This window comes from Silene latifolia, chromosome 6 (genome assembly GCF_048544455.1).
Source record: "Silene latifolia isolate original U9 population chromosome 6, ASM4854445v1, whole genome shotgun sequence".
Classification (NCBI taxonomy): domain Eukaryota; kingdom Viridiplantae; phylum Streptophyta; class Magnoliopsida; order Caryophyllales; family Caryophyllaceae; genus Silene; species Silene latifolia.
The window spans coordinates 123,035,244-123,058,385 of NC_133531.1; positions in this window are offsets into that span (position 1 = coordinate 123,035,244).

The following is a 23,142-nucleotide window of genomic DNA, read 5'->3' on the forward strand; positions in this document are numbered from 1 at the left end:
TGTTCCTCATGCATGCACACACACACACAACAATCCTTTTCGAAACATATTATACACAGTCTTTTCATCCAACTTCCAGAATATATCATATTCTTTGTCATAAATAACCACACACTATAAGAATGCATCCTTTACCACAACACACACGTGACCACACCACGTTTCACATAGCGTTACCAATACACGTAACCACCCACGTAGTGACCAACCGAGACAATCGACACTAGTTTTGATATGAGGGCGTCTACTCATCCAAAATCGACCTCCTATTGTACTCCCGTCGCGTTCATTTTATTAGACACACCTAGGTTCATTTTGGTTCATTGGTTTAGGTTCCAAAATCGTCGCTCTCATACCACTTTTAATTTATTGGGCATAAGTCATAAACTGGCCTTTTCCCAATCCACATTAACTTCTAACCAACCCTTGAATTACTTTTCTCTCATCTTTGGTCCTCCCCCTTCACTCGATTGATGGTTAGAAATATTTCATTGTTTTTGTCGACCATTTCACGCGTTACTCTTGTCTTTATCTTAATAAGAAAAAATTCGATACATTTAATGTTTTTAACCGGTTTCGTATTTTAGTTGAGAACTTTTTCAACCGACCCATTATACACTATTGTTCACGGGCTATATATGCTCCCCCTATAAAATACGGAACCAACCCGCAAAAATAAAAACCCAGTCCGGAGCCCTCGATCGAGTAACCTTCACTCAGTCGAATACACTAGCTACTCGGCCGAGTGCCACCTAGGCATGACAAGGGTTAACCATGAAACGTACTCGGTCCACTATACTCGGACGAGTAAGGCCTACTCGGTCGAGTATCCTCCCTTACTCGGCCGAGTGCCTTATCTATAACTCTAGAATATTACAATAGACGTAACAAATAAACGCAAATCCATATAAATTGGGTAACTATTTCCTCTTAATGGAGGGACTCTTATACTACATCTCGCCATTTCTATCTCTAACCATTATCGTATTTTTTCGTTTTTTAATTCATCTAGGCTTTATTATTCCAGTGATAATTACCCTATTCCAAGATTTCTTACTCTTTCTATGAATTTAAGTAAAACATTACAATAACGTGAGGTGTGTGGACGCGGGCCCATGGGGGCGCTTGGAAACAAGTGTTTGCATTTGTGGAGTCGCCACCGATTTATTGTGGAAAATTTGAAACCGTTCGAATACCTCGTGCCATGTCAAGACACAAAGTAGTGACATGAACACCAAGAACTCGTTACCCTTAGCATTCTATGTCTAGAATGACTCTCGTGGATGCCAATGAACACGGATGTTCACAGAGATCTGGAGTAAGGGGTGAGGGTACGTATTAGGAAGCTCTTTTGATCGAACACCTAATCCCGCCCACCTCGATAGCGGCCTCTACTAATGATTAGGAAAATTATCTATACTTGATATATTATCGATTATATGCATACAATGCAACATCCAATAAATTAATCCTAGCATGTGAGAATTAACTAAGTCGGTGAACACGTAATTTATCACACAATTGATGTCGAAGTAGAGATTTAAATCGATTACATGTGAAAACATACAAACAATGCGACAGAATAAATACAATAAAAATACAATAAAGAAAATTACAATAATTACATCGGATTAAATGATTTATGTCGAAAATACTTTTAAAACGGATAATTTGAGAAAGAATAAATAAATAAATAAACGAACAGGAATTAGGGTGATAATACGAGTAATAGTAAATTAATACGTAATTAATAAACTAGGTCAAAGCAGAAACGGGAGTTCAGGGACAGAAATCAACCGGGAACAGGCGCAGCAGAACTGCGTCCCTTGGAAGAGGCACAACAGTTGTTGCGTCTGTTCCTGGGTTGAGTTCTGGTTGTGAAGCCGGAACCGCAACTCGTTAATGTTCGTTGGTTAATTTAATGATTGATTATGAACAATTGACTCGGATGGAAGTGATTAACAGATTATTTATATGTGATTAAGGGTCGTAAAAACAGTAAACATGGATGAAACCGATTAGGACTAATTATTTATAAGATGAGATTATTTACAAATACAAACTAATTAGGTTAAATTAAGTTATTAAAGACGAATTAATGATGGAGACGATAAACAAAAGGTGAAAAATATATCAACGACGAATCCCAGAGACCCAATATGGATGAATCGAACCTCTAAAAGCCGAATTTGATTTGATGACGAAAACCCGCAAATATGAATTACTTGGGATTTAAGTCGGGATTTAATGACAAATTAAATACTAATGATGATTGATGATATGTCAAATTATTATGTTTAAATCATTACGTTAAAGAATCAAAGAACAAATGAAATAAAAGAGACGAATTGACAAAAGACGAAGGAAGAAGAAAGGAAGCAGGAACTGCGGTAGCCTCACGAAGAGACGCAGCAGGTGCTGCGTCCCTTCGAAGAGGCGCATCGATTCTTTGCGTCCTTTCTCGATAATCTTCCTCGGTAATTGTGAAAAAGGATTTAAAGCATGGTTTTACAAATCGGTTTTAAGAATACTTTCGACATAAATCTTACAATATGATTACGAAAATAAAGAACAATAAACAAAAGAAGGATTATACACCCTCAGACTTACATGTTTGACGAAACAAGATGAACTAAGTATACGTTTAGTGATGCTCGACTCGAATGTAGACGAAAGTGCCCTCGTAAGAGGAAATTAAACAAAGTTGATTGATTGTGGAGTTGGTCAAATTGGTCGGTCATGCAAAACGAGGCTGGTACTCAGAAAGATCCGAGCTTACGTGGTTGCAAGTTCAAGCACGTAGGCGCCAAAAGGTAAGAACGTGGTCTAGAATGCAAAGAGAGAAGAGAAGGGCGGACACTCGCGTGAGAAATATGTGAGACCGAAGGTCTCTATTTATACTAATCACGTGGAGGAAATTAGGGTTTTCGGAGAAACTTTGGAAGTAAATCTCGAAAAAATATGAAAAGATACGAAAAATACGCAGAGAAGGACTTGGGAAGAGGCGCAGCAGGCACTGCGTCTCTTGGAAGAGGCGCAGCACCTGCTGCGTCCTTTCCCAAGTGGTTTCCTCCTACGGAAGAAAGATTTCCGTGTTTTGGTTATGGAATGACGGATTAATCTTGTTTTCCTTAATATTTTGTGTGAATATTACGGGAAATTATTTGCCAAAGATTAAAAGGTTGTAAAATATGGAATAGAAATATCCGGAACATTCCAGAACATTCTGACTCGGTTTTAGAAAATGAAGACGGTTTTTTTGACCCGGGCTCCAAATGTACTCTAATTACTGCCAAAACGACCGTATCGGCACGTAGATGACAATTAAGAGGTAAACACAAGTGTTTGAGCGATCACTTGATGATAAACTTACGAACTGTCATAAATCGTTCCGCGTACCAAACATGCGGCCCAATCATCACCGGGTGGCTTGCGGGAGGTGAAGAAATGAGGTATCTACAGAGCCCCCACTTTGACTGAGGCTTGAACAAGGCAAAAGTCAAAGTATAGCCATCAGGTCAATCGAAGATTACAACCTGACGACTATGGCGACGCGAGGCGGCTCAAGGGGTCTGAGCCAAGGACCTGTCGTCGGGAACATTTTAGAATCTGTCGACTATCGAGGAGGGTCGTTTAAAGTCCATTAGACTACGTAAGGAGGCTCTCTAGCCATAAGAAGAGACCATACCTGAAATTCCTTGAAACTCTAGGGGAAACAAAATGCGATATTGGGAGAAGACAGCAGGACATAGTCTGGAACTGCTGGGAGAAATCTGCTTGTGGTCGGCTTCAAACAAACTTCGGAAGAGCTTGGGGTCGATGTTGATCTCCATGTCTTTAGAGGGAATGACTTTCGGTCGTGAACTCTTGCTGGAGGAACATAATCGAGAACTGATCTCCATGTCTCGAGAGGGAATGTCTATCCGTGTACTCTCGCTGGGGAAACATAATAAAGGCGTGTCGAAACACCTGTGAAAGAAGGAACGCTTGTTGTGATAGGCTAGGTCTTGGATAAAAAATAATATATGGCAGTTTGCAGTTGGCTTGAAAATGCGGGCCCGGGCGAAGAATATACGTCAAACGGATCAAATATGTGGTATGGCATCAAGGAAGAGGCGCACCAAAGATGGGCCCACAAAATAACGAACTCATAACGAATTTTTTGAAAATTCGTATGAAGGGAAGCTGAGGAAGAGGCGCAACAAGAGCTGCATCCCTTGGAAGAGGCACATCACTTGCTGCGTCTATTCCTGGGCGTGTCTTTCCTGCGTAAAAACCCGATGAAACAGAGGGTTCATTTCATTTATTCAAAACACAAAATCTCAATTTCTCTCTCAAATTCCAACCATTTTCATCAAAATTTGATCCAAAAGCTTGCATTTGCCATGACTAATCGAGGTATGTGTACTAATCTTGTATTTATCTTTCGTATTTGATCGAATAGGATCGACAAAATTAGGGTTCTCGACCCTAAGTAGCCGAAAATTTGGGGATTTTCCCCAAACGATTTTGCCTTGCAAAATTGACCTTGTAAATGGCTAATTGGTAGTATAAGTGATACCTGTCGAAGTGAGTACCAAAAATAATATTTATAAATTCCGAACTACAACTAGCAAGCGGTAGTAAGGGTCGATCCGCAGGGAGGTAGGGAGATAATAGTTGCTTTTAATCTTAGTCTAAGGGTAAAAGTTTTGAGGGGGTTTTGATTTGAGTTATATCTAAGTCTAAATGCGAAAATAAATAAACAAGGAATAAAAATAGGAATAAGCAAATGATAAAAGGAATGCTAAGACGGTCAGTTCACTATAGCTGCGATGGCACAAAATCCTAGGTAACTTCGAAATACGGTCGCGAAGGATGGGGAAAACAAGTCCTCTCGGTCCATGTTAAATAGTAACTACCTCTCGGCCTATGCTACTAATCCCTAAGTCTCATTAATACTAACTCTCGTTCTTGATTAATGATTCCTAATGCAAACTAAATCACGTTATCTCTCGATCTTAGCAATTTAGTCGTTTTAATTCGTTAATTATTGGCCATTCCTATCTCTCGATCTATGGGATGGTCAAGTTTAAGCATCTATCAAGTCTCCTTTCGGTCTCATTGAAAGATAGAGCACTTAACGAAACAAACAAAGCAAAACCAGACGCGTAACTAGTCGATCGACCATGGGTACCGGTCGATCGACCATACCGTGAATCGAAATCGCCTATAATATATGCCATCTACGCTATAGCTCCCCTACATCCTAGCAATGGTGATTTAGCTACTCATACTCATGATAAAAACAACAATAATATTGTCAAACAAAGCTAACGAATTCATATTTAAATTAACTAAACAAATGAATAACATAAAACAGTAATATGGCTTTGGGAAATCTAAACTAACAATTCTAACTACGGAGGAATTAAAGCAATAAACTGAACAGAAGGAACCGAAGAATACCGTAAGGAGGATTGAATAAGAAATACCAAAATCAAGTACGGAAAGTAAACTTTATTGACGGAGAATTAAACTAAAACAATCTTTTAAGAAGAACCCTAATTAATTCCTAAAGTTCGATGATCATAAACTGATGCCTCTGGTTACGTTATATAGAAAATATTACGTAACTCTTATTCCTAAACCTAATTACAATGGGCTTTGGAATTCTCGATCTTTTAACTTGCGCAACAGCTCGTGGGGTGGTCGATCGACCACTGAGGCCAGTCGATCGACCAAATGTGCTGTACAGAATTGCATTCTGACGATTCCTGCAGCGCGCACCGACCTTAAAACAGCTGCCATTTCTTCGTTACTTTGTCAAATCAGGCGTTCTATGTGGCGTTGGAAAGCTAAGAGGATAATCTTTCACCTCCAATTGGAATCACTCGATTATATGCTATAGAACTCGAGATATAGCCATCTGAAGCAGGCTGCAATATCGTGAAGCATTCTGACGGTCTATAGACCATGTAGGTCAGTCTATAGACCACTGTAGCTGGCAATCCGCTTCTAAAACTCTCGCAAATATGTCTTTCAGGCCTTGAAATGCACACCAAGTTCATCTTTCGAGTCACTACTCCATGTCAAATGCAATACTAAGTACTCGGGGATGGATTTGGCTCATTTTCCGCTGAAATCTTCATATTTCTGCAATATCACACAAAAGGGAAGAAATACACGAAACAAGGGAAATAGTAGCATAAACTACTCAATTGAGCTCTTAAATGCGTGTGAAATGAGGTGCAAAACATCATATATTAGACACGCATCAATAAGGATCATAACCATGTATTTGTTTCGAATTTTCGTTGAGTTTTGAGCATTTGAGTGAAATTGAGACGGTTTCACAGCTAAACCGTAAATCGCTTCGAAAATAGCCTTAGGATTGCCCATTTGTGACTAAACTTGATATTTGGACTCCTTGTATGATTGGTAAACTTCCTACCATCTCGGAATTTTGATTGGTGACGGCTTTTTCAGGACACTTTCTAGGGCATAATCGTCGTTATAATGAAATGCTGTCGAAATTCCGACTCGAAACCATCACTAGGCTTCAAATTAGGCTTGACTTGACCCAAATTACCACATGAGTGGACAGGTTTGTAAAACAAAATGCCAAGGATGGCGAGAAGAGAGCGATTTCGGAGCTCCGAAAACTCGAAAATCCCCTAATCAAGGCTTGTCGTCACTTGACGCGGCCTAAATTTACTTTGATGTTGCAGGTGACAAGGCTTCTACATCTGGGAGAGATCCCATGGACGTGGACACTGTTGTTGATCCTTCTCAGGTGCTTGAAGAAGCGTTGGAGGAGGCTTTCACCGCTGCGGCGACGGCTGCTGAGGACGAGGTCCTAGAGGAGGAGTTTGTTGAGGAGGAGGAGGCCCCGCGACGGGCCAACGTTGGGCGGGGTGGTCGCCAGCTGAGGGGAGCACCTGCGTGGGTTGAGACCTGGGGCAGTAGGCACCTGCTTTGGGCTGCGGAGGGTTACATGTCCTACAGGACGATGAAGAGCTTGGTAAATCGAATTCATCACTCTTCATTCATCTTCTTTCATTTCTATTTGTCCTTCCTTTTTTTCTTCATCTGAGCTAAAGATAGCTTTTATTTCAGATCAACATAGGAGGCCGGGAACATCAGATCGTTCTCGGGCTACACGATGGCGATGGGGTGCTACGAGAGGCTGTCGGCTGAGGAGCGACCCATGATCGAGCGGGGAGCATTCTGTGCCTGGTGTAGGCATGGAGGGATATCGCGAGGAGGAAGCTTCGGGCTAACCTCAGTCTCGTCCGAGCTTTCTTGGACCGGTTTTGGGATACGACTTCCACGTTTCACATACCTTTTGGTGAGGTGAGGGTCACGTTAGAGGACTACGGCATGATTTCTGGTCTGCCGTGTGGGACTGAGGTGGTGGAGTGGCCGGAGACAGCCACGAGGGTTGATTTGGCGTAGGCTAGGAGGTTGATCGGCTGGAACTTGGCACCGAAGGCGGCTGCGGTACCTGGCTTGGTGCCTAGTTATTACGTGGGACTACTTCGCGGGGAAGACCCCGGCGTCGGTGGTGATCGAGGGGAGGGAGACGGCTCCTCCTCCCTGCACTGCAGAGCAGAGGGTCCGTTTGTGGCTCTGGTGGTTTTTGTCTTCGATCTACCTCGGAGACAAGGGAGAGAGGCTTTCGACGAAGCTCCTTCCCTTTCTTTCTGACCAGAGCTCCCTAGGCCGCTGGGACTGGGTCACTACTGGTTTTGCGGTCCTCATCCGCTTTATGAGGGCCATGGTTCGTCCGGAGTTGATGGAGAAGGGGACTTCTCCTGCTGTTGTCGGCCTTGGACTGCTGTTGGAGGTATGAACCTTCACTTCATTTTATGAAAGATCATTTCCTCTTCTTATCGAATCACGAAAGATCGTTGTTGATTGTCTCGCTTTACAGACGTGGGTGTACTCCTACTTTCCGGGCCTCGCGCCCAAGAGGACGGAGCCGGTGGAGAAGGCTTATCCCGTTGTGAGAGATTGGGTGATGTGTCGCACGAGGAGTCGGCGTTCCTTCCATGACGTCTGTCGGCGGGAGGTGAACGTTCTTCAGCTGGATGGCGTGAGTATTTCACCTTGCATTTGTTTATCTTTCTTCTTTTACTTTTAGAACTGGCCATAAGAATGACCCTTCATTTGCTTTTCTAGTGGGTGCCCAGGCCTTGGGAGGAGTACGCTGGCGCTCCTCCTTTCGTGGCTGAGGTCCTTCGACCTACGAGCTCGAGTCGACTGCTGCTGAGGACGTCGATGGGTCATGTGTGGTACTTGGGTGAGCGCTTGGCTCGTCAGTGCTCTCGGGACGTCTTGACGGTTCCCATCGATCCTCCTAGGACGATGTTTAGGGAGCCTTCTGAGGCTGAGAGGGAGGCCATGTAGGTCAAACTATAGACCACTGTAGCTGGCAATCCGCTTCTAAAACTCTCGCAAATATGTCTTTCAGGCCTTGAAATGCGCACCAAGTTCATCTCTCGAGTCACTACTCCATGTCAAATGCAATACTAAGTACTCGGGGACGGATTTGGCTCATTTTCCGCTGAAATCTTCATATTTCTGGAATATCACACAAAAGGGAAGAAATACACGAAACAAGGGAAATAGTAGCATAAACTACTCAATTGAGCTCTGAAATGCGTGTGAAATGAGGTGCAAAACATCATATATTAGACACGCATCAAACTTCCCCAAACCAAACCCTTGCTTGTCCCCAAGCAAGAACTAGACTCGATCCTAAAACCTAATGGAACGAGTTCAATCTCAGAGCGAAATGCAAACTGTCAAGCCTAAACCAATTTAATGCAACAAATCAACAATCAATTAGTAATATGAATCATGTAAACGAGTTATGAAGTCGTTAAAAATTGCTGGACCGTCAACTATAGAGACTTATCAAATTGGACTCTCACGGGTCGCTCGAATCACTCATACGCACAGGTGAATAATGTAAAAGATAGAAAGAAGTAATTTTCTAGTGACACTCACCTAACTACGACCTATAAGAACATGCCTGCAATCTAATATGAAAATAATCTCTACAACCGTACATATGCATTCAACCAAACAAATGACCATGACACATGCCGAGGTAAATATGGATATGTGAGGTAATGGGTAAGAAGGGCAAAACAATTATGGAAATGTGGAGGTATAGGCGGCCAAGCTAGTACCCAAATAAAACCATATGACAACATCCACTTCCCTACTCAAAATCAACAATAAAACCGGTGCTAATAGCAAGCACAAATCTCACAAATTCCATAAATAGTCAACTCCCCATAAGATACAAATGCAACATGGGAGCAAAAATCGCCATTAAATAAAGACTTTGAATTAGGCGATTTTTTCTTTTCTCGGACTTCAGTCGATCGACCAATGAGTCCAGTCGATCGACCATGTATCGAAATTGTTTCTCTTTTTTTTTTCGAATCATTTTTCTTTTCTTTTTTTTTTTTTTTTTTTTTTTTTTTCTTTTCAACTTTCTCAATTCTTTTTCCTCCTTCATTCTTTTTCCAACATCATCTCAATGAGAGCATATAACCAAACCGCAATAGACATATTCCCAAAAACTAAGACTACTAGCTTGACGAAGGCAGGCTAAATATAGGATGTAGTTAAGGGACAAAAGGCTAAATTTGGCTATGAGAGGCTCATGGGTAAAATGAATAAAGGGAAACCTCTACCACATGTGTCAACAAACCACAAACCGAATGCATACAGGTATTAAGCAGATTAAGTTCATATTTATGCAAATTAATGTAACATGTCTCATAAGGAGTACTACTCACATCCTAGATAAACTGGTCATAGATGTCACCAGTTATAAGCTCTAAACCTCATAAAATATAAGTAGTTTGCCAAAAATCAAAGTCAAGTCTCAAGTTCAGCAAAATATTTAACGAAAACTCGTAGACTATGCATATGATTCTACTAATAACATGTCAATTAGCAAGGCTTAGGCATAAACAGCTGCAAATGCAATATCATTGAAAAACTACCGTTCCGACTCGACCTATATGCTAAAATAAACGTGCATTTTTTTGGAATTTTTTTAAATGTTTTTTAATTTTTGATTTTGATCTTGTATGTATAAATGTGAAATGAACAACAATGCAAGACAAAATGTAAACGTGAATGCAAGCAAATGAAATGCGACGCAAAACCCTTCCCCAAACCAAATCGCACAATGTCCCTATTGTGCAAAATCATGTAATGAAATAAAAAGAGAAACGGGAATTTGCGTTAAATTAAACAAACAAGACATGAAGTGGAAATCGGGAACTCACAAGACTTTAAGCGCAGCAAAAGGAAACCTCCCTAAACCAGCGTGAGCTAGGAGGTTTAGTAGCCAGCAGTGCTACCAATAAGTACCTGAAAAGACAAACAATACCACGCGTAAAACGAGAAAACAATGTTGAAGCGCAAAATTATGTGCAAGAATAAGAAAAACAGAAGAAATCAGAAATTAAGCGGAGAATAAAGTGAAGGGAATACTCCCTTGACTCCGCAAATCGACCAAACACAGGAGGGGAATGATCGAAAACAGGTACAGCAGCTCTGGGCGGTCGATCGACCACATCACCCAGTCGATCGACCAAGGTGAACAGGAACAGAAGCTCCTGGATTTCGCAGCTCAGTCGATCGACCATACTGACCAGTCGATCGACTGAGAAATCTGTTGTAACTTTCTGATTTCTTCGAATTAGCTCAATAACTTGAGCTAATATGGTCCATATACCTGCAAAAGCACATAATAACGTGCCCAAAAATTGCGCAAAACCCAAAGTAATAGTCTAAAGTTTATAAAAATCCTAAGCAAATCAAACTAAGCGAAGTTTCGCGCACACGAAAAACGATAAAAAGTCTAAAAGCAATAAATTGTCTTAAAAAGGTCTAAGAAACGAATCAACTAAAGCTGCGGAAAATCTCCGACCAAGGCTTCGTCTACATGAAGTAGCTTCCGCAGTGCTTATCTCGTAAGTGGACTCCACTCTACTCCGACTGGGATGCTCAATGGATCATCTCTAGCATCTTCCCAAGCATGGCCATCATCTTCTAGCTCCTCACACTCAAGATCCGACTCCGAAATTTTGACTGGCTCCTTCTTCTTAGGCTCCTCATCTGGCTCCTCGTCCGTGCCATAACTAAGACATCCTAGACCGCCTCTCTGAACAATGTGCTCCTTCTCAGCTAGAGCAGCGAGTGGTTCTTCCTTCCCCAAACCGGTTCCTGCAACATTCAAAACAAGAGAATTGTCCTCCATATTGCTCCCAATCTGGGGCGGAGGTGTCATAACAGGAATAGGTACAGGTAAGGAAGTGGGAATGTCAGAAAGCACAAAATAAGATTTCTTTTCAGAAATCATATTACAGGTCATGGGCCACATGGGGTCTTTCTTCTTAGGGGACTGGGCAAACATAATAGAGTGCTTCCCTACCTTAAATCTCAAAGTTCTTTCCCCTACATCAATTATTGCACCAGCAGTGTGCAAAAACGGTCTTCCCAAAATAATTGGGGTGTTGACATCTTCAGGAATATCCAAAACAACAAAGTCAACAGGGAAAAAGAATTTTTCAATTTGAACAGGCACATTCTCTAAGACCCCTACTGGCTGAACTGCAGAACGGTCAGCCATTTGCACAGTCATGTCAGTAATGGCAAATCTAGTCAATCCCAACTTCTTAGCCAGACTCAAAGGCATAACACTGACACTAGCCCCTAAATCACATAATGCCTTCTCGATTGAGAAGGTACTAATATTGCAGGGGACAGAGAAACTACCTGGGTCAGACAGTTTATGAGTAGCAGTGTGTGTTAAGTACGAACTAGACTCTTTAGTTAAATGCACTGACTCCACAACATTCAAAGACCTCTTCTTAGCTAGCAATTGTCTCATAAACTTCATATATGCAGGTATTTGATTAACTAGCTCTAAGAAAGGAATTTGCACGTTAAGACTACGCACGACATCTTTAAATTTATCGAATGTTACCTCATCTTTGGTCGGCACTAGTCTTTCTGGATAAGGGGATGTCAGAAGTAGCTTTGCCCTCTCCTCTAGGTCTCTCGTACCGGCATTAGTGGACTTAGGCTGAAAATCCACTACTTTGTCTTTGTTGTAACTTGACCCTTCTCCAGACCGTCTCAGATATGAACCATTAATCGACATCGGGTCATACTTCGAAACCGGGACTGACCCATCAGCACTCGGGTCTTGCCTCAATATTGTCGGAGTTGGCGTACCCCGAAACAAGTGATCCCTCAAATTATTGGGCATTGGAGGACGAAATTGTGCATTATCAGCAACGGCCTCAGTCGATCGACCATGTTGCTCAGTCGATCGACTGGTTTCAACAGCACTAGAAGCTATGTCATTTTGCGGACTGGTCGATCGACTTGGTGATGTGGTCGATCGACCGTGATTACTGCTGATCGTCTTTTTCTCGCCCTTTTTCTTCTTCTCTTTTTCAGCGACTTTTCGGGTCCATCGAGCAGACCCGCTCCTCAAAGTGTTGCATGTACGGTCTCAATACGCCGATTCGAGTGTGAAATTGACTCGGTATCTCAAAGCCTGCATTCTTGTCTAATGTGGCAATTTGAGATATCGGCTTCGTGATTAAGGCCTGATTCACCGCATTGCTTTTCTGTACCTCCACCATAAGCAGCTGCATTAGACTCGTCAACTCTGCAACTTCGTTTTTCAACTCTTGCTGTGACGGAGTGGATGGTGGTGGGGCTTCATGAGGAGTTACATGTGGTTGATGCGGTGAAGTAGGAGCGTAATTATATGAATTCTCGAGCTGAAGTTGATGAAAAGCAAACATCTTCTCCTTAGGGTGCCTGCATGCCTCAGATGTGTGTCCCGCTCCGCCGCATCTCCCACAAAACAAAGACTCGCCGCTCCCGACAATTAAACATGAGTGGACTCTCTGAAGTACCGCAAATAAACAACACTAAAGAAGAAGATAAGAAGCGCCTCAAGGTACTCGGTCTTTCCTTGAGGCGAAAAACAGAACTAAAATGAAAAACAACTAAAAAACTAGCGCGCTCTCCCGAACGGCGCCAAAATTTGATACTTGTCGAAGTGAGTACCAAAAATAATATTTATAAATTCCGAACTACAACTAGCAAGCGGTAGTAAGGGTCGATTCGCAGGGAGGTAGGGAGATAATAGTTGCTTTTAATCTTAGTCTAAGGGTACTTGATTTTGAGGGGGTTTTGATTTGAGTTATATCTAAGTCTAAATGCGAAAATAAATAAACAAGGAATAAAAATAGGAATAAGCAAATGATAAAAGGAATGCTAAGACGGTCGGTTCACTATAGCTGCGATGGCACAAAATCCTAGGTAACTTCGAAATACGGTCGCGAAGGATGGGGAAAACAAGTCCTCTCGGTCCATGTTAAATAGTAACTACCTCTCGGCCTATGCTACTAATCCCTAAGTCTCATTAATACTAACTCTCGTTCTTGATTAATGATTCCTAATGCAAACTAAATCACGTTATCTCTCGATCTTAGCAATTTAGTCGTTTTAATTCGTTAATTATTGTCCATTCCTATCTCTCGATCTATGGGATGGTCAAGTTTAAGCATCTATCAAGTCTCCTTTAGGTCTCATTGAAAGATAGAGCACTTAACGAAACAAACAAAGCAAAACCAGACGCGTAACCAGTCGATCGACCATGGGTACCGGTCGATCGACCATACCGTGAATCGAAATCGCCTATAATATATGCCATCTACGCTATAGCTCCCCTACATCCTAGCAATGGTGATTTAGCTACTCATACTCATGATAAAAACAACAATAATATTGTCAAACAAAGCTAACGAATTCATATTTAAATTAACTAAACAAATGAATAACATAAAACAGTAATATGGCTTTGGGAAATCTAAACTAACAATTCTAACTATGGAGGAATTAAAGCAATAAACTGAATAGAAGGAACCGAAGAATACCGTAAGGAGGATTGAATAAGAAATACCAAAATCAAGTGCGGAAAGTAAACTTTATTGACGGAGAATTAAACTAAAACAATCTTTTAAGAAGAACCCTAATTAATTCCTAAAGTTCGATGATCATAAACTGATGCCTCTGGTTACGTTATATAGAAAATATTACGTAACTCTTATTCCTAAACCTAATTACAATGGGCTTTGGAATTCTCGATCTTTTAACTTGCGCAACAGCTCGTGGGGTGGTCGATCGACCACTGGGCCAGTCGATCGACCAAAGGTGCTGTACAGAATTGCATTCTGACGATTCCTGCAGCGCGCACCGACCTTAAAACAGCTGCCATTTCTTCGTTACTTCGTCAAATCAGGCGTTCTATGTGGCGTTGGAAAGCTAAGAGGATAATCTTTCACCTCCAATTAGAATCACTCGATTATCTGCTATAGAACTCGAGATATAGCCATCTGAAGTAGGCTGCAATATCGTGAAGCATTCTGACGGTCTATAGACCATGTAGGTCAGTCTATAGACCACTGTAGCTGGCAATCCGCTTCTAATACTCTCGCAAATATGTCTTTCAGGCCTTGAAATGCACATCAAGTTCATCTTTCGAGTCACTACTCCATGTCAAATGCAATACTAAGTACTCGGGGACGGATTTGGCTCATTTTCCGCTGAAATCTTCATATTTCTGCAATATCACACAAAAGGGAAGAAATACACGAAACAAGGGAAATAGTAGCATAAACTACTCAATTGAGCTCTTAAATGCGTGTGAAATGAGGTGCAAAATATCATATATTAGACACGCATCAATAAGGATCATAACCATGTATTTGTTTTGAATTTTCGTTGAGTTTTGAGCATTTGAGTGAAATTGAGACGGTTTCACAGCTAAACCGTAAATCGCTTCGAAAATAGCCTTAGGATTGCCCATTTGTGACTAAACTTGATATTTGGACTCCTTGTATGATTGGTAAACTTCCTACCATCTCGGAATTTTGATTGGTGACGGCTTTTTCAGGACACTTTCTAGGGCATAATCGTCGTTATAATGAAATGCTGTCGAAATTCCGACTCGAAACCATCACTAAGCTTCAACTTAGGCTTGACTTGACCCAAATTACCACATGAGTGGACAGGTTTGTAAAACAAAATGCCAAGGATGGCGAGAAGAGAGCGATTTCGGAGCTCCGAAAACTCGAAAATCCCCTAATCAAGGCTTGTCGTCACTTGACGCGGCCTAAATTTACTTTGATGTTGCAGGTGACAAGGCTTCTACATCTGGGAGAGATCCCATGGACGTGGACACTGTTGTTGACCCTTCTCAGGTGCTTGAAGAAGCGTTGGAGGAGGCTTTCACCGCTGCGGCGACGGCTGCTGAGGACGAGGTCCTAGAGGAGGAGTTTGTTAAGGAGGAGGAGGCCCCGCGACGGGCCAACGTTGGGCGGGGTGGTCGCCAGCTGAGGGGAGCACCTGCGTGGGTTGAGACAGGGGCGAGGGCACCGCTTTGGGGTCATGCGGAGGGTTACATCGTCCCACAGACGATGAAGAGCTTGGTAAATCGAATTCATCACTCTTCATTCATCTTCTTTCATTTCTATTTGTCCTTCCTTTTTTTCTTCATCTGGGCTAAAGATAGCTTTTATTTCAAATCAACATAGGAGGCCGGGAACATCAGATCGTTCTCGTGCTACACGACGGCGATGGGGTGCTACGAGAGGCTGTCGGCTGAGGAGCGACCCATGATCGAGCGGGGAGCATTCGGTGCCTGGTGTAGGCATGGAGGGATATCGCGAGGAGGAAGCTTCGGGCTAACCTCAGTCTCGTCCGAGCTTTCTTGGACCGGTTTTGGGATACGACTTCCACGTTTCACATACCTTTTGGTGAGGTGAGGGTCACGTTAGAGGACTACGGCATGATTTCTGGTCTGTCGTGTGGGACTGAGGTGGTGGAGTGGCCGGAGACAGCCATGAGGGTTGATTCAGCGGAGGCTAGGAGGTTGATCGGCTGGAACTTGGCACCGAAGGCGGCTGCGGTACCTGGCTTGGTGCCTAGTTATTAAGTGGGACTACTTCGCGGGGAAGACCCGGCGTCGGTGGTGATCGAGGGAGGAGACGGCTCCTCCTCCCGCACCGCAGAGCAGAGGGTCCATTTGTGGCTCTGGTGGTTTTTGTCTTCGATCTACCTCGGAGACAAGGGAGAGAGGCTTTCGACGAAGCTCCTTCCCTTTCTTTTTCGACCGAGCTCCCTAGGGCCGCCGGACCGGGTCACTATCGGTTTTGCGGTCCTCATCCGCTTTATGAGGGCCATGGTTCGTCGGGAGTTGATGGAGAAGGGACTTCTCCCTCGTTGTCGCCTTGGATCGTTGTTGGAGGTATGAACCTTCACTTCATTTTATGAAAGATCATTTCCTTTTCTTATCGAATCACGAAAGATCGTTGTTGATTATCTCGCTTTACAGACGTGGGTGTACTCCTACTTTCCGGGCCTCGCGCCCAAGAGGACGGAGCCGGTGGAGAAGGCTTATCCCGTTGTGAGAGATTGGGTGATGTGTCGCACGAGGAGTCGGCGTTCCTTCCATGACGTCTGTCGGCGGGAGGTGAACGTTCTTCAGCTGGATGGCGTGAATATTTCACCTTGCATTTGTTTATCTTTCTTCTTTTACTTTTAGAACTGGCCATAAGAATGACCCTTCGTTTGCTTTTCTAGTGGGTGCCCAGGCCTTGGGAGGAGTACGCTGGCGCTCCTCCTTTCGTGGCTGAGGTCCTTCGACCTACGAGATCGAGTCGACTGCTGCTGAGGACGTCGATGGGTCATGTGTGGTACTTGGGTGAGCGCTTGGCTCGTCAGTGCTCTCGGGACGTCTTGACGGTTCCCATCGATCCTCCTAGGACGATGTTTAGGGAGCCTTCTGAGGCTGAGAGGGAGGCTGGCCTGGCTGGCATTGGTGGTGACGCCCTCCTTCTTCCTGGCGAGGACTACTCGGCGTTCCTCTACGGGAAGTTGGCGTACTGGCCGGTTGTGGTAAGTGCTTTATCCTCCTTTATTTTTGATTATTTAAGGACACGATGAATGATCATCGGTTAATGGAAATCACCTGATCTTGCAGGAGGTCGAGGCGGCGGGCATCGAGCCCCCAGAGTACCCCGAGACCCTTGAGTACACTGACACGATGGGGATGACGACGATCTCCGAGCTACGTGACTTTGACGTGGCGGTGAGAGATGCTGGCTTGGACGAGTGGCAGCATCTGATTCAGAGGGTGAGTCTTTTAACTTGTATAATTTTGTGTAAGAACACAATTGCTCGAGTTTGTCCAATCGTTAAGAATTTTTCTTTCGAAATGCAGCTTGCGCCATCCCGGTTCGTGGCTTTATGGAGGGTAGCCAACCGGCTGCGGGCTACTGTCGTCGAGGCACTTGCTGGCGGCCGAGGACGTCAAGTATGAACCTTCCTTTTACTTCGTTTTTGAATTTTCTAATCTTCCTTATGCTTGAAATTATTTGACATGAGCCAGTTCTTGTTGTTTGCAGAGGGAGCGTGAGCTGGAGCGAGAGCTTGCCCAGTCCCGGGAGGAGACAACTCGCCTGCTGAGGGAGCTCGAGGTCCGCGACGCCGAGGTTGCTGCTCTCGAGGCGAGAGTTGCTGAGCTAGACGACAACCAGCAATAGCTTTTTATTTTTGGTTTTTTGGCTGTATTTTGTACATTTTAGGACCCACATTTTGGACATTTGGACCTTGTTTTTGGCTCGAGCCCCCAGTTTGGTGTATATGTACTTTCTTGGTTGTATATATGATGGCCTGAATGCCTTTGCTGCTGGGTTGTTTTGTTTGTACCTGTAGGTTAGCTTTGAACGGGTTTGGTAGATGACGGTTTGCGCTGTCATGCTGCCGAAATTTACATAGAAGTCGCATAGAACATACATTTGTACATATGGCCTAAATTAGCGCAGAATAATGACTCGAAAGTGCAAAAGTTTGGCCGGAAATGAAAATGCAAAAATTTGGTCGGAAATGACCGGACGGTAGGGAGGGTTACCCCCTAAAAAAAGAAAAAATAAAAAAACATATAAGTTTGAAACGTAATGTGGAAGGAGAGTGAAATGATTCCCCGAAAAAGAAAAAGAAATGTATAAGTTTGAAAATGAATAAATAAAATAAAATTTTAAAAAAGGTATAGATTTGAAAAAATGAATAAATTAAATTAAATTGGTGAAATTATTCCCCAAAAAAAGAAAATTAAAAAGAAATGTATAAGTGTGCTAAAATGACGAAAATGTCAATATCGTCTCGAAATGCGTGCCCGTGCAATTAGGAAACACGAAATATGGCAACCTGACGTATTTACCAAAATAATAACCCGTATGAATAGAAAATTATTCGTTGAGGAATTTAGGAAAGATCAAACGCGGAAAATCACGAAAAGAAGGTGTGGAAGAGGGCGCAGAAGAGTCGCGTCCCTTCAAGAGGCGCAAAGACTGCCGCGCCTGTTCTGATGCATCCGTCCTGACGGATTTTAGGAAACGGCTTTTAGTATAAATAGAGACGTCGAGGGAGGTTTTATTCACATAATTCTTTCGTCTTTCTTCGTCTTATTACACAAAGCTCCCAAAATAAGGATACATCATGAATACTCTTGAAATTCGTCTAAAGGAATGGACAAATGAGTTCTCTAAATTGGAGAAACACGACATGGCTGCTTATAATTTTGGATCGCTTTTGAGCTTGAAGTTGATCAAGGTTGTCAAACCATTTCTAGATGCTTGTCTTGACTATTGGGACCCGAATTATCACGTATTTGCCTTCCCTGGAGGCGACATTTGCCCAATTCCCGAGGAAATTGCTGCGATTGGTGGTTGGGACCCGGAACATTTGCCTGCTATTCCCTCCACTTCTCAAGGGTATAAGAACAAGTTTAGAGACTCGCTTGGATTGGCAAGAGTTGATGTGGACCGCCTTGTGACTTCGAAAGGAGTGCGAATGTTGGATTTCATCGATCGATTCATCAATAGGGCTTATCCCACTGTCTCTTATGTTGCGAGGCGAAGGGCATTCGGATTTTGCCTATTACATGTACATGTCCTTCAAGGGCATGTGGATGAGGATATGAGAGGCGACCCTCGTCTCTTGAGCTTGATTGAACAAATGGAGCTGCGCATGAGCCCAGCTTGTCTGTGTTTAGGAGAGATCCTATTGGGTTTAGATAACAGGAAAGCCAATCGCGACCTACCTTATTTGGGAAGTCCCATTATTTTGCAGGTAAAAGAACTCTTTTTCTCTTTTTCTTCTTCTTCTTTTTTTTCTCTTTTTTTTTGTTTTCTTTTTTTCGTTTTTTTGTTTTTGTTTTTTTGTTTTTTTTTCTAATACCTGCTTTTGGTAGGTCTGGCTTATGGAGCGTCTTCGATTGATCGAGCCCCCAGTTAATGTTCCTACTTATCATGCTCGCTCAATTGCAATGAGGACCAGGCTTTACATGGTGGACTTCACTCGAGTTTGCAATTACTGGGAAAACAAATTGAAGAGTGAAGATGGCCCCTTAATTAGATGGATCGTACCATGGTGGCATCTCAAATCTGTCACTGGAGTATCTTCCTTGGATCCTACCCGATCTGTTCGCATTCCCGGCCTGGAGTTTATGATATGCATCTTCCCGGAGAGGTTGATGAGGCAGGTTGGATTGAAGCAGATGATCCCGAAGCTCGAAACTGTCCCGCAGACTGCCGTGGCGCTTACTACTGAGAGTCGAAGATAATGAGCCATCAAATGGGCTCAGAGGAACATTTGGTTCTTGAATTATTCTGTCAGTGCACTATGGGTATCAGATTCCTATCTGTGGTGGAGGAAAGCTGCTACTCCGGAGGAGCGTGAGAGATTAAGGAAACGCGAACCTGTTGACTACAAGGTTCGCGAGGTGAAAAAGTAGAAGGAGAAGCATCTGACTGAGGGAGAGGAAGAAGCCGGGTTTCGAGTTGTTCATCCTTCGAAGAAACCGAAGACTTCTCCTGCCATCGAGATGGTGGTTGATAAGAATAGCAAAGCAAGACCACGAGAGAGACCATTGGTTATTAGGTCGGAAGTGGCGCAAGAGCGTCCGGCTCGAGGTCGGGATAGGAAGTATGATAGAAATGACAAAGGCAAAGGGAAAATGGAAGAGTAGCCTAAGTCTTTATTATTATCTATTATTATTATTATTGTAATAAGAAGGTGGGGTGTTTAGAACCCTAGCCTATTTAACTTTTATTATGTAACGTACTATTATTAGAAATGAAATAAAAAGGTTAATTGGCTATGAAACCGTTATGATTTTCTTTGCATTATTCTTGTCGAATTTCAAATGCATTCGCAAATGTCCTTCTATTTACATTTAAGACAATTAAGTGGGTTGTATCCCGTGAAGGATTTCCTACGTATTCATTTAAAAAAATGAAATCAAATCCTTGCGCGTAGTTCGAGTAAATGTAAAAGAATAATTGTTCTAAGCAAGAGCTTGTAATGAACTTAGAAAATAAGCATGAGCTTTACTTACTCGACAAATTGTCAAAATGCAAGAGCAAGGTGACATTAGCTTAATTCAGCTTGGCCAGGGGCCGTTTATTTCGTGCCACAAGAGCGACACGTGAGGTTACGAGAGGCGCGTTTTTTGCTCCTATTCTAGGCATAGTAACGTTTCAGTTGGTCAAGGTTTGTTGGGTTGGCAAATTCGTTCCCATCTAGGTGTTTGTTGGGTTGGCAAATTCGTTCCCATCTAGGTCTGTGATCCTAACCGCACCCTCTGGAAGTATGGACTTGACTAGGAATGGCCCGGCCCAATTGGGTTTGAATTTTCCTCGTGGATCGACAGGTAAGAGAGCCCTGATTGATATAAGGACCAAGTCTCCTTCCTTAATGTTCCTTGGCTTAAACCTTTTGTTGAAGGCTCGTTTGATACGCGCCTGATACGTTTGCACATTGTGTAATGCACGTAACCTTCGTTCATCCAGGAGGATGATTTCTTCATATTTATCCCTCTTCCACTCGGCTTCTTGGATTTGACTTTCGAGTAAAATACGCAAGGATGGTATTTCTAGCTCGACTGGTTGTACGGCTTCCATGCCATAGGTCAAATAGAAAGGAGTAGCCCCAGTGGGCGTCCTAACAGACGTACGGTATCCCCACAGAGCAAAGGGTATCTTGCTTGGCCAATCTCTATAGTTGTCAATCATTTTCTTGAGAATCGTGACAACGTTTTTGTTTGCCGCCTCTACCGCGCCATTGGTTTGTGGTCTATATGGCGAGGAGTGGTGATGCTTAATTTTGTACTTGGCTAGCAATTTTTCAGTCTCAGCTTGGAAATGTGATCCATTGTCACTGATGATCTCATGTGGGCAACCATATCGATAGATAATGTTGGTTTGTATGAACTTTGCCACGTTCTTGGTCAGAAGACTGGTGTAGGAAGCCGCTTCTACCCACTTGGTGAAGTAATCGATTGCTACTAGGATGAAACAGTGACCTCCCGTTCCGGCAGGAGTGATCTTGCCGATGATGTCAATTCCCCAAGCAGAAAATGGCCAGGGAGATGTCATGGTGTAAAGCAATGAAGGAGGAATATGTTGCACATTCCCGAAGATTTGGCAATTATGGCAATGTCTTACATATTTGATGCAATCTGATTCCATCGTGGTCCAATAATACCCTAAACGTGTGATCTTATTTGTCATCATGGGTCCACTCATGTGAGGGCCACATTCTCCATCATGGACTTCTTCCATTACTTTCCGTGCCTGTGAATGATCAAGACAACGTAGGATTACACCAAGAGGTGTTCTTTTATATAGCTCTCCTTGCATGAGAACGTATTGGGAAGCTAGCAAGCGGATAGCGCGTTGTCCCCTTTTGTCCATTTCCGGTGGATAGGTGCCATTGAGCTTGAAGTTTAGGATTGCTTGGAACCAAGGGTCCTCCGCAATTTCCTCTTCATCGGTGATTTGGTGCACATAAGCTGGCTCTGATCGTCGTTCGATGCATAAAAGCATTTCTACCATGCTATCCGGCATATTAATCAAAGATGCAAGTTTTGGAAGAGCATCTGCAAATTGATTTTCTTCTCGAGGTAGATGTAGGTAGGTCACTTGATCGAAGAATTGGGCAACTTGGTCTATTCTGGCTTGATAAGGTGCTAAGCTTTCGCTTCGGATTTTCCAAGATCCCGTAATTTGATTGATGATCAAAGATGAATCTCCATGTACTCGAAGATTCTTGATGCCTAAACTTACTGCCGCTTGCAATCCAATGAGACAGGCTTCGTATTCTGCAGCGTTATTTGTCACCTCGAAGTCGAGTTTGACAGAGATTGGTGTATGCTCGCCTTCAGGAGAAATGAGTAACACTCCTATTCCAAATCCTCTCAAATTTGATGCCCCATCAAAATAGAGGTCCCAGGAGTCTACATCCGTTTGGAGTATATCTTCATCCGGAAACGACCAGGTGTCTATCGTTTGTGTATCATTGATGGGATTTTCTGCGAAGAATTCGGCAACGGCGTGCCTTTTTATAACTTTCAAAGGAACATACTTGAGATCGAACTCTGAGAGCATCAAAGTCCATCTTGCTAAACGTCCATTGAGAACGGGTTTCTCGAAGAGGTATTTGACAGGATCCATTTTGGAGAATATTTTGACGGAGTAGCTAAGCATGTAATGGCGTAGCTTCTTCGTTGCCCACACAAGAGCGAGGCATGTCTTCTCGAGTGGTGTGTATTTGCACTCGTACTCCAAGAACTTCTTACTAAGGTAGTAGATGGCTCTTTCTTCTTTTCCTACAGTCTGAGCTAGCATGGCGCCCATGGTCGTTTCAGTTACCGTGAGATATAAACCAAGAGGTTGATCTCGTTGAGGCAGCATGAGCACTGACGGTTTGGCTAGTATTTCCTTGATTCGATCGAAAGCCTTCTGACAGTCATCATCCCACATGGTGTGATCTGTTTCTTTAACTTTTTGAAGATAGGTTCGCAGATCATGGTGAGTTTCGATATGAATCGACTTATGTATTTCACCTTGCCTAGGAATCCTCTAACTTCTTTCTCTGTTTGAGGTTGCGGCATTTTGATTAGAGCTTTAATCTTGGCAGGGTCTATTTCTATACCTCGTTGGCTAACAACGTATCCCAGGAGTTTGCCAGATGTCACTCCGA